The following is a 10,715-nucleotide window of genomic DNA, read 5'->3' as shown; positions in this document are numbered from 1 at the left end:
CAAACATTAACAAAACTGAAAGAGGAAATCGACAACACTACTATAGTGCTGGGAGACCTCAATACACCCCTCTCAAGAAAAGATAGAACTATCTAATTGTGATTTTAATAAAAGTTGCATTTTCATTCATTCATTGTTGATCATTTCCCCCCTTTCGTTCTCTCCCCCCAGTTCACTTTTTTTTGTAATATTTATTTATTGTTGCACAATTACCTCCCCCCCCCAGGATTTTTATTTTATTGATGCTGAAACACAATCCATACTTAAGGCTGTAGGTTTTGAGCTGCTTCAGCAGTGCTTCACATCCTCTTCATTTTCTACATCATCTAAAATAAAGAAATAAAAAGTTGTGTCATCTGCACACTGCAGGTTGTTAATGAGTCTTTCTCCAATTGTGACACCACTTTCTTCTTCATATAATCCAGCAACTCGCATGATTTGCTCAGTATGCAGGCTGAATAGGTATGGAGCAAGGACATAATCATTACAAACAATCTTTTCTTTTTAAAACCATAGAATGTTCCCTTGTTCTGTTCAGACAACTGATTCTTGGTCTGTATATAAATATCACATCAACATGATTAAATGTCATGGGACTCCTCTTCTTCTCAATGTTATCCATAATTTCTTACGACACACACAGTCAAATGCATTTGTATAGTCAACAAAACACAACTAAACATCTTTCTGGTATTCTCTGCTCTCTGAGGAGATCTATCTGACATCAGCAGTGATATCCTTTGTTCCACAGCCTCTTCTGAATCTAACTTTAATTTCCCAGAGTTCCCTATGGATGTATTGTTTCAGTTATTTTTAAATAATCTTCAGCAAGATTTTATTGCGTTTGATTTAATGATATTGTTCATTAATTTCCACATTCTGTTAGATAATATTTTTTTTCCTGAATAAAAACCAATATAGATCTCTTGCAGTCAGTTAGCCAAGTACCTATCTTCCAAATTTTTTGGCATGAACTAGCAATTCTACTCCTGTGTCTCTCACTACACATTTAACCAATGTGAACTCAAAAAATATTTTTCCCAATGCAAATCTAATATTAATTTCTTGACAACTTCATAGGTATTAACTGTCAACCCAAGTAAAATGAAAATCTGAGCTTCACTTTATTCATTATTTATCATGATGTTTATGAGTCCATTTGTGAAGATTTTGGTGGTTTTTTAAAATACGTATACTTTTTTTATTATGGGGTTTTTTTTCATTCACGTTGTGTTTCATACACTCGTTCCATATATTGTGTCATGTAAAATTGATCACCACTGATCAATGCCCACTATTATCCTGTCTTTTCAGGTCACCGATTCCCACTGGATCTTTCATAATTCTTTAACCTGTCCCTTCACCCACCAAGCTCTGTAAACCTGTGATTCATACTCCCAGGCCCCTGCTCCCTCCCCTTCCATCTTTGGACGTTTATACACATCTTGCTCCTTATCTTCTTTTGTGAAGATTTTGATATTTTGATGTTAAGATGTAGTTCATACTGAAAGTTTTTACCTTTTTTGTTAGCTATTTCACATCCTCTTTGCTTTCAGCAAGTAAGGTCATGTTATCTGCATTCTAGTTACTAATGTAGTTATTGCTATGAGCCTTCAAGTCACCTACAACTATAGCAGCCCTATGTACAATAGCTCTTAACCCTGCCCTACCCCAAGCCAATCTCACTGTGTCTGACACAACTATTCTCATTACCCCAGTTACAGTGTCAATCCATCTCATCCAGAGTCTTCCTCTCCTGCACTGTCCCTCCACCCTACCAAACATGATGTCCTTCTCCAAAGACTGGTTTCTCCTGGCAACACGCCAAAAATATGTGAGTTTCAAATTACTTGCTTCCAAGGAGCAACTTGTTTTCACCCTCTCCAAAACTTCTTTTTACAGTCCATGGAGTGTTCAACACTCTTCTTCAACACCACAGCTCTAAGGCATGGATACTTCTTCTCTCATCTTTATTCATTGGCCAGTTCTCTGGTGTATAGCAAATAATTGCGACAATCATGGCCCGAAACAGGCCTGTATTAGTCTCCAGACTAACATCATTGCTCTTAGAACTTTGGAGAGGTCCCTGACAGCATATTTCCCTATTGCAATTCATCTTTTGATTTCCTGACTGCTGGTGCCAAGAGTTTTGATTGTGGAGCTGAGCAAACTGAAATTGTCAACAACTTTAATCTCTTCTCCATCCATCATTGAGCTGTCAATTGTCACAGTGGTGAAAACCTTTGCTTCTTGATGTAGAGCTTCAATCTATATTGAAGACTACAGACCTTGACCTTCTGCAGCAAATGCTTCAGGTCCTCCTCAGTTTCAGCAATCAAGGTTGTGTCATCTGCATAATGCAGGTTGTTGATGAGTCCTCCAATCCTGATATCCCACTTCTTCTCATAAAGTCCAATCTCCTGAATTATTTGTTCTGCATATAGATTAAAAAGAATCCTGATAGCAAGTTTTTCATATAGTGAGCTTTCAGATTATTAGCTCAACATAAAAATTGAATAAAACAAAGTGAAAAAGAATATAACCCTGCTATGCACGTTCCCAATTTTAAACGAGATATCCATCTGATATCAACACTGATATACCTTGTTCTGCAAGCTTTTCACCATCTTGAACTTTTGGTAGTTTCTTATTTGCTGTACAACCATTTTAAAATTATTTTCAGCAAAATTTTATTGACATGAGATATTAATGATATAGCTCAATAATTGTCACATTTATTTGATTGCTTTTCAAAGAATGTGCACAGATATGGATCTTTTCCATTTGGTTGACCAAGTAGCCTTCTTCCAAATTTCTTGACATATGTGAGTAAGAAAAGAATGAATTTTTTGTTATATGACTTTAACAAAAAAAAAATGGAGGGAAGAAACAACCAGAATTGAGAAGTGTCAACAAAACTGTGAGGCAGGAGGATAGATGGACAAGGACTAACTGTCTTAGTAAAAGGTCAAAGGAAGAGGAAATGGAATAACTTAGGGTTAGAGAGAAGGGGAGAAAGTGTCAACAAGGATTTAGTGTCTTGGCCATCAGAACCCCACAGTAGCTCAGAAAGGAGAGGCACTGGATATTTCTGAAGGCAGAGTTGTAGAGTGAAGTTGAAAGAAAAGGCAGAAAGTGTGAAGAGTTAAATTCTCTAAATCTCCTCCCTTATCCTCTGTAACCAGGTGACTTCTATATGCCAGACTGGTGGAAGCGGAACTGAGAAACTCTGTATTTGAGAACACCAGGCATAACTGAAACAGGGGGATTTATTAAACCACAAGATCCTCTCATACCACTTCCCTTTCTCAGGTCCTGAAACACTGAATACAAACCTGACACTTCTACTCCAGTAGAAGATTAGAGTGCTTCTCTGTAGGAAAATGGAAAGACCGACTTGAGAAGTCCCAGTTCCCTATAAATAAACTACTAGGTTCTGTTAAATAATTTTTAACATTGCAGTTGATGCTACTAAATTGTACACATGAAGAAACAACTCATAGCCGACCCGTCAGTGGATTTTCAGAGACAGTAAATCACATCACAGAAGACAGTCTACCTTTCTGCCCTGGAGAAGCTGGTTGATTCAAACCACATACCTTAGGGTTGGCAATGCAATTCCTTACCACTTAGCCACCAGTACTCCTTGTACAATGGTATTGTTGTGTGCTATAGAGTTGGAACTGAAGCATAGCTGACTTTCATCAGGTTTTCAGGGGCAGTAAATCAAATGGGAAGAGATTCATTCTTCTCCCACTGTATATATGAGAATTGTTAATTTGGCAAATACTTGTGTATGTATATGTACACACACACACACACATACACACTCTTCTAGTATGCACGTGTGTGTATTATATAATATGCATATTATATAATATGTTGTTGCTGTTGTTATGTACCATCAAGTCATCTGTGACTCATAGTGACCCTATGAACAGCCCTAAACTCTGCCCTAACCTGTGCCAACCTCATCATCTCTGACACCCCCACCCCCACTATCCCAGTCACTGAATCAATCCATCTCATCGAGAGTCTTCCTCTCCTGTGCTGTTCCTCCACCCTCCCAAGCATGATGTCCCTCTCCCAGGACTAGTCCCTCCTTGCAACATGTTCAAATTATGTCACACAAACCTTCAGAATCCTTGCCTCCAAGGAGCAGCCCCACTTCAGTCTCTCCAGGACAAACCTGTTTATTTTCTTAGCAGTCTGTGGTATATTCAACACTGTTTTCCAGCACCACAGCTCAAAGACATCAATTCTCCTTCTATCATCCCTAGTCATTGTCCAGCTCTTTGATGCATAGCAAGTGATTGCAAAGACCATGGCATGTATTAGGCACACCTTATTCTCCAGACTGACATCATTGCACTTCAGTACTTTAGAGAGGTCTCTAACTGCAGACTTTCTCATTGCAATATGTCTGTTCATTTCCTGGCTGCTGGTGCCGAAAGTGTTGACTGTGGGGCCAAGCAAATACAAACTGTGAACAATCTCAATCTCTTCACCATCCATCCTGATGGTGCCATTCAGCCCAGTGGTGAGAATCTTTGTTTTCTTGATATTGAGCCTCAAACCATATTGAAGACTGCAGTCCTGACCTTCCACAGCTTCAGGTCCTCCTCAGTTTCAGTAAGCAGGGTTGTGTCATCTGCATAAAGTAGATTGTTGATGATTCATTCTCCAATTCTGATGAGATATGTGTATATATATATAAAATAATATTATACACATACACACACATATCTCCCAGAAGAAAGTCTATTTGTGTTTTATTGAGTACACAAAGGTATATGTGTGGATCATAACAAATTATGATTCATACGTTGAAAAGATTGGGAATCCAGGACACTTACTTATGCTTATACAAAATCTATACCTAGGAGTCCCGGAGCTGCAGCTGCAGAGTCAGGATTTCGCTGCCTCGCGCCGCCGAAGCCCGCCCGACGTTCATTCCCGGTACCTTCCTCATCCAAATCCAGTATGGCTACTCTCAAGGATCAACTGATTCAGAATCTTCTTAAGGAAGAACAGACCCCCCAGAATAAGATTACAGTTGTTGGGGTTGGTGCTGTTGGCATGGCCTGTGCCATCAGTATTTTAATGAAGGACTTGGCAGATGAACTTGCACTTGTTGATGTCATGGAAGACAAATTAAAGGGAGAGATGATGGATCTCCAACATGGCAGCCTTTTCCTTAGAACACCAAAAATTGTGTCTGGCAAAGACTACAACGTAACTGCAAATTCCAAGCTGGTTATTATCGCAGCGGGAGCACATCAGCAGGAGGGGGAAAGCCGTCTCAATTTGGTCCAGCGTAATGTGAACATCTTTAAATTCATCATTCCTAATGTTGTAAAGTACAGCCCAAACTGCAAGCTGCTTGTTGTTTCTAATCCAGTGGATATCCTTACCTATGTGGCTTGGAAGATCAGTGGCTTTCCCCAAAACCGTGTTATTGGCAGTGGATGCAATCTGGATTCAGTGAGGATCCGTTACCTAATGGGGGAGAGACTGGGAGTTCACGCATTGAGCTGTCTTGGCTGGGTCCTTGGAGAGCATGGAGACTCTAGTGTGCCTGTATGGAGTGGAGTGAATGTGGCTGGTGTCTCTCTGAAAAATCTGCATCCTGAATTAGGTGCTGATTCAGATAAGGAACAGTGAAAAGAGGTTCACAAGCAGGTGGTTGGCAGTGCCTATGAGGTGATCAAACTGAAAGGCTGTACCTCCTGGGCCATTGGACTGTCTGTGGCAGATCTGGCAGAAAGTATAATGAAGACTCTTAGGCGGGTACATCCAATTTCCACCATGATTAAAGGTCTTTATGGAATTAAAGATGATGTCTTCCTTAGTGTTCCTTGCATCTTGGGGCAGAATGGAATCTCAGACGTCGTGAAGGTGACGCTGACTCCTGAGAAAGAGGCCCGTTTGAAGAAGAGTGCAGATACACTTTGGGGAATCCAAAAAGAGCTGCAGTTTTTGGTTTTTGTTTGTTTGGTTTTGTTTTTGTTTTAAGAGCTGCAGTTTTAAAGTCTTCTGTTGTACCATTTCACTGTCCAGGCTACAAAAGGATTTTACTTGGGGGTTGTGCATGTTGTCCTTTTTATTCAGTCTGATTAAAGCAGTAAAATACGACATAGGAAAAAACATCCGTTTCCTAAAGGTAGACATAGGAATGGTCTATAAAACCCTACAGCTATGTTCTGATGGTGGTACTTACCTTGTGCAGTTCTAAACTGGTTAGTATAATAGAATTCCACCATGTCTCAGACACCACGGCCAATGTTGCACATGCTGCAGCGGCCCTTCAAACTAGAATGCTTACTGTGTTAAATAACTTTGGCCTACTATAAGCTTTTTATTTTTTAGTCACATTCTGTGCTCTAATGTACAAATTCAATATTGCATGTCTTGTACATTATTGTTCTAAAGGATCTTATTTTGTGTACTATATTTATCAGAGTAATGTATAATGCAACTCTGATAATGTGATGTAAAATGTAAAGATCTACATATAAGCATTGCAACAGTATCATACAAACTAAAACACCAAATAAACCATGAACAGTGAAAAAAAAAATCTATACCTAGACCAAGAAGCTGTTGCCCAAACAAAGGGAATATGTACGTCAGAGAGATATCTTGTCTCCACACCTGTTCAAACCTGTACACTGAACAAACCATTCAAGAACCTGGATTCTATGATGAAGTATGTGAGATCATGATCAGAGGAAGACTCATCACCACTCTGTGTTGTGCAGATTACATAATCTTGCTTGCTAAAAGTGAGGAGGACTTGAAATGTTTGCTTACAAAAGACCAAATACTAAATACAGCCTTTAATATGGATTGTATTTCAACATCAAAAAGACACAAATCCTTACCACTGTACTGTAGATGAAGAAAAGACTGAAGTTGTCAATTATTTCATCTTACTTAGATATATAATCACCACCCTTGGTATCAGCAGTCAGGAGATCTGGAGACATGTTGCATTGGGAAAGTCTGCAGTCAGGGACCTCTCCAAATTACTGAGGGGCAATGATGCCAGTTTGAAGACTAAGACACACTTGATTCAGGCTATGGTCTTTTCAATCACTTGTTATATATCTGGAAGGTGGACAGTGAATAAGAATGACAGAAGAATAATTGAATCCTTTGAGCTGTGGTATTGGAGAACAGTATTGAATATCCCATGGTCTGTCAAAAGAACAAACAGATATGTCTTGGAGAAAGTGAAGCCAGAATATTCCTTAGAGACAAAGATGATGAAGCTTCATCTCACATACTTTGGGTACATTGCTAGGAGAGGCTATTCATTAGAAGGGACATCGTGCTGATTTACAATATCTGAAAACATACTGGAGGGTCATCTATGAATCAGTTCCAACTCCGTAGCACATAGCAAGAACAATAAAGATATAAAGGGGTGGGCAATTTCCTCCTGTACAAGTACAGCTTAGGAAACTCAAAGGAGGTTCAGCTAAAAGTCAGTTCCAACTTGACAGCAATAAATAATTTTTAATGTTGAATAAAATATATATAGCACCATCAAGATGGAATGGACTCATTGCTGACCCTCCAGTGGGTTTTCAGAGAGAAAAAATCATACAGGTGAAGATTGCTCATCTTTCTCCCGTGGAGCTACTGGTAGATTCCAACCTTCAGAAACCTTTGAAGTAACAGCACACCCCTCTAAGCATTATGTCCCCAGGGCACACTCTGTTTCTCTCATATCTAGACAGGCTTTGTATTTCCTTCTATTGTAAAACGACAATAAAATGTTAAATTAGGGAAAATGGCTTATATATGTTGGTAAAATACAGGAATAAATATTAGGGGGGTAAAACACTTACATGCAGTTGATTTTGCAGAAGGATTAGGCAGAGCTGGTGAGGCTATGGAAGAAGGTGGTTTTTTTTTAATCTGTGTCATATACCTCATTTAATTTGTTAAAGTTCTGTACATGTTTGTGGAGGTGTGGGGTGTTTTTTTTTCTTTAGTTAAAAGTATGTTTTAAGAAGAATAAAGGAAATTTAAAATCATGGAGGGAATTAGACTATCTCTTGGGTAATATTTATTACCTTGGTGATTTTATTGCCATCCTAGATCCAGAAAACAACTCAGAAGCCAGAGTTATTAGCCCTTTGAGCAACAACATCTCTATGGAACAGACACACATTAACCAGGCTCATGAGACTGATATTTCAAATCGGATGCCAATTCATTAACTTATTAGGGGGAGCAGGCCTTTGCAACAGACTGAAGCTTGCCATTCCATTTGCCAGTGCGTGCATTCTGTCCCTGTGGGCAGATCAACAGGAGGAACAGAATGGTGTTCAGTAGTTCGCTTGATGATCCAGAACACAGGCAAAGTGGGGGAGAGTGTTAACTGGGTGGATCCCGCGGATGATGCCGTCATCACCCCTGTTCCTAGACCACAATTTAGTGCTTGCACAGTGCCAGGATGGGCATTCTGGTGATGGTTTAGGCAGCTCTCCTTGGCCTCTGACTACTTGGCTACCCAAACCCCACCTGCTTGGCACCTTCTTTCTTTACCTGTATTAATATCGTTAATCAAATTACACTCTAAGCTGCTCCTGAGAGCTGTTCTGTCTCTATCAGGTAAGATAGTAGATCTCCACTGTAAAGCACTGAGTGAGACTGACATTTATCCCTGCTCTTTTGGAGTTTGCATTCTAGTGAGGAAGAAGACATCCAACGAACAATTTAAATAACTAAAAGTATGCAAAATAGAGAGCATCCTGACTCTCAAGACAATTTTCTTTTCTCCCCACACTCTATGTTAAGTCAGAGGAGGGCCCTTCCTAATTGCTTTCAGATGACACCCACAACCAAAAAATCAAAAGGGACTTACTTGATTGAGGACTTAGTCTAGAGAGAAAATGAAAGTTCATTTTCCAAGCACAGCTTTCTAACTTCCTGTGACTTAGTCTTAAGGAATTGTACTGCCAGTACAAAGGTATATGGTTGGAATCCACCAGCTGCTCTACAGGATAAAAATGGACAATCTTTTCCTGTGCAGTTTACTTCCACTGAAAACCCACTGGAGGGTTAGCTATGGGTAGGTTCTGACTCAGTGGTATACAACAATAACATGAATTCTATAAGGAAACTCTGGCGGCCTGGTGACAAAGAGTTGACTGCCAACCCAAAGTCAAACAGTTTGATCCCACCGGCTGCTGCTCCTTGGGAGAAAGGTGGGCAATCTTCTCCCATACAATTTATAGCCTCTAAAAAACTCGCTGGATGGTAGTCAGTTATGAATCGGTTCCAAGTGGATGACACACAACCACAACATGGATTCTACACCCCCTCCCCCTGCCAAATCTTACAATAAAGCTATTTTCTGCTTGAACTTTTCTAGGGGTTTGTTTCTGTAATTTGTAACCAAGACTCTTGCCAGCAACCATTTCAGACATCTGTGGACAAGACAATTCAAATCCCTCTGCCTCAAGGCTGGGACCAAAACTGGAGTCTTTCTAATTTCTGCTCTGATTTAGCACAGAGGAGGATTCCAAATAAAATCTGGTTGACTGAATCACTCAATAAAGCAGTTAACGAATATCTGCCAGAAGCCATTCTAGGTGTTAAGGATACAAAGCAAGAAAGAATTAGCTCTTGCCACTGAGAGTGTTTCACATGCATCTTAGAACTAACACGGCTAAAACTAAGGTTATCAACTACACTGCTATTGCTTCCTCTCAATTCATTGCTTGATTGTTCTCCCCCAACTCATATGCTCACAACTTGTGGCCTAGATTCCGGCCACACTGAATGACTAGCACCCTCATTTCCCTCTACTGGAACACCAAGAGAGAGTGATTTGTATTCTCAGATTACAGGAGTCGGAGAGAGATAGCAGGAAATCAGAATAGGTAGACTGGGACAATATTTAAATATGAGGTGAAATAATCTAGATATATTGTCTATTGTCACATTTTTCCCCCCCTGGGCCTATGTCTCAGATGGTTAAAGCAATTTCATAGCTTTCCCATTTTCCCTGAAGGTCATTTGCATGAAGGGTTCTACAGGGCTTCTGTTTTCATCATCCTGACCTGATATACAGGACAAAGAATGTTCCTATTTTATGTAAGAGAAGGTTTGAATCCTAAGTTTCTAATGAGCAAATGATAAAGCAATGGCTTGCATGCCATTTCCAAACACCAAATTACCATTTTTTTTCTTTTATGAGGGCAGTTCATATAGGATATTTTGTGTGGTCATGGGAAGGAAAAGAGTTTTGGTTCTGACTTAGCTCACAGAAAATAAATTAACCCTCTCAATTGGTCTACTTACTCTCCTCCTGGCCCAGTACCCTACCCAGGATGCTGTATCTTAACCTCCAGAACAATCCTGTGAGGGACATATTGTTGTTGTTATGTGCCGTCGAGTCACCTACGACTCATAGCGACCCTATGTACAACAGTCCTAAACCCTGCTCTGTCCTGTCCTAATCTCACTGTCTCTGACACACTCCGATTACCCCAGTCACTGAATCAATCCATCTCATCGAGGGTCTTCCTCTCTTCCATTGTCCCTCCACCCTCCCAAGCATGACATCCCTCCTTGCAACCTGTCCAAAGTATGTCAGATGAAGCTTCAGAATCCTTGCCTCCAAGGAGCAGCCTGGTTTAACCCTCTCCAGCACAAACCGGTTTGTTCTCTTAGCAGTCCGTGGTATATTCAATACT

At 40.1% G+C, this 10,715-nt stretch overlaps 2 pseudogenes; one reads left to right on the top strand and one right to left on the bottom strand.

Annotated features, from left to right (window-relative positions):
- LOC102862119 overlaps positions 1–4,954 on the bottom strand; it is a 38,985-nt pseudogene extending 34,031 nt beyond the window's left edge.
- Positions 4,955–4,983: 29 nt separating this feature from the next.
- Positions 4,984–10,715, top strand: part of LOC102861716 — a 6,393-nt pseudogene continuing 661 nt past the window's right edge.

Source organism: Elephantulus edwardii, unplaced genomic scaffold (assembly GCF_000299155.1).
Source record: "Elephantulus edwardii isolate Elephantulus edwardi_28Jun2011 unplaced genomic scaffold, EleEdw1.0 scaffold00049, whole genome shotgun sequence".
Lineage (NCBI taxonomy): Eukaryota > Metazoa > Chordata > Mammalia > Macroscelidea > Macroscelididae > Elephantulus > Elephantulus edwardii.
This window is presented reverse-complemented; position numbering and strand designations above follow the sequence as displayed.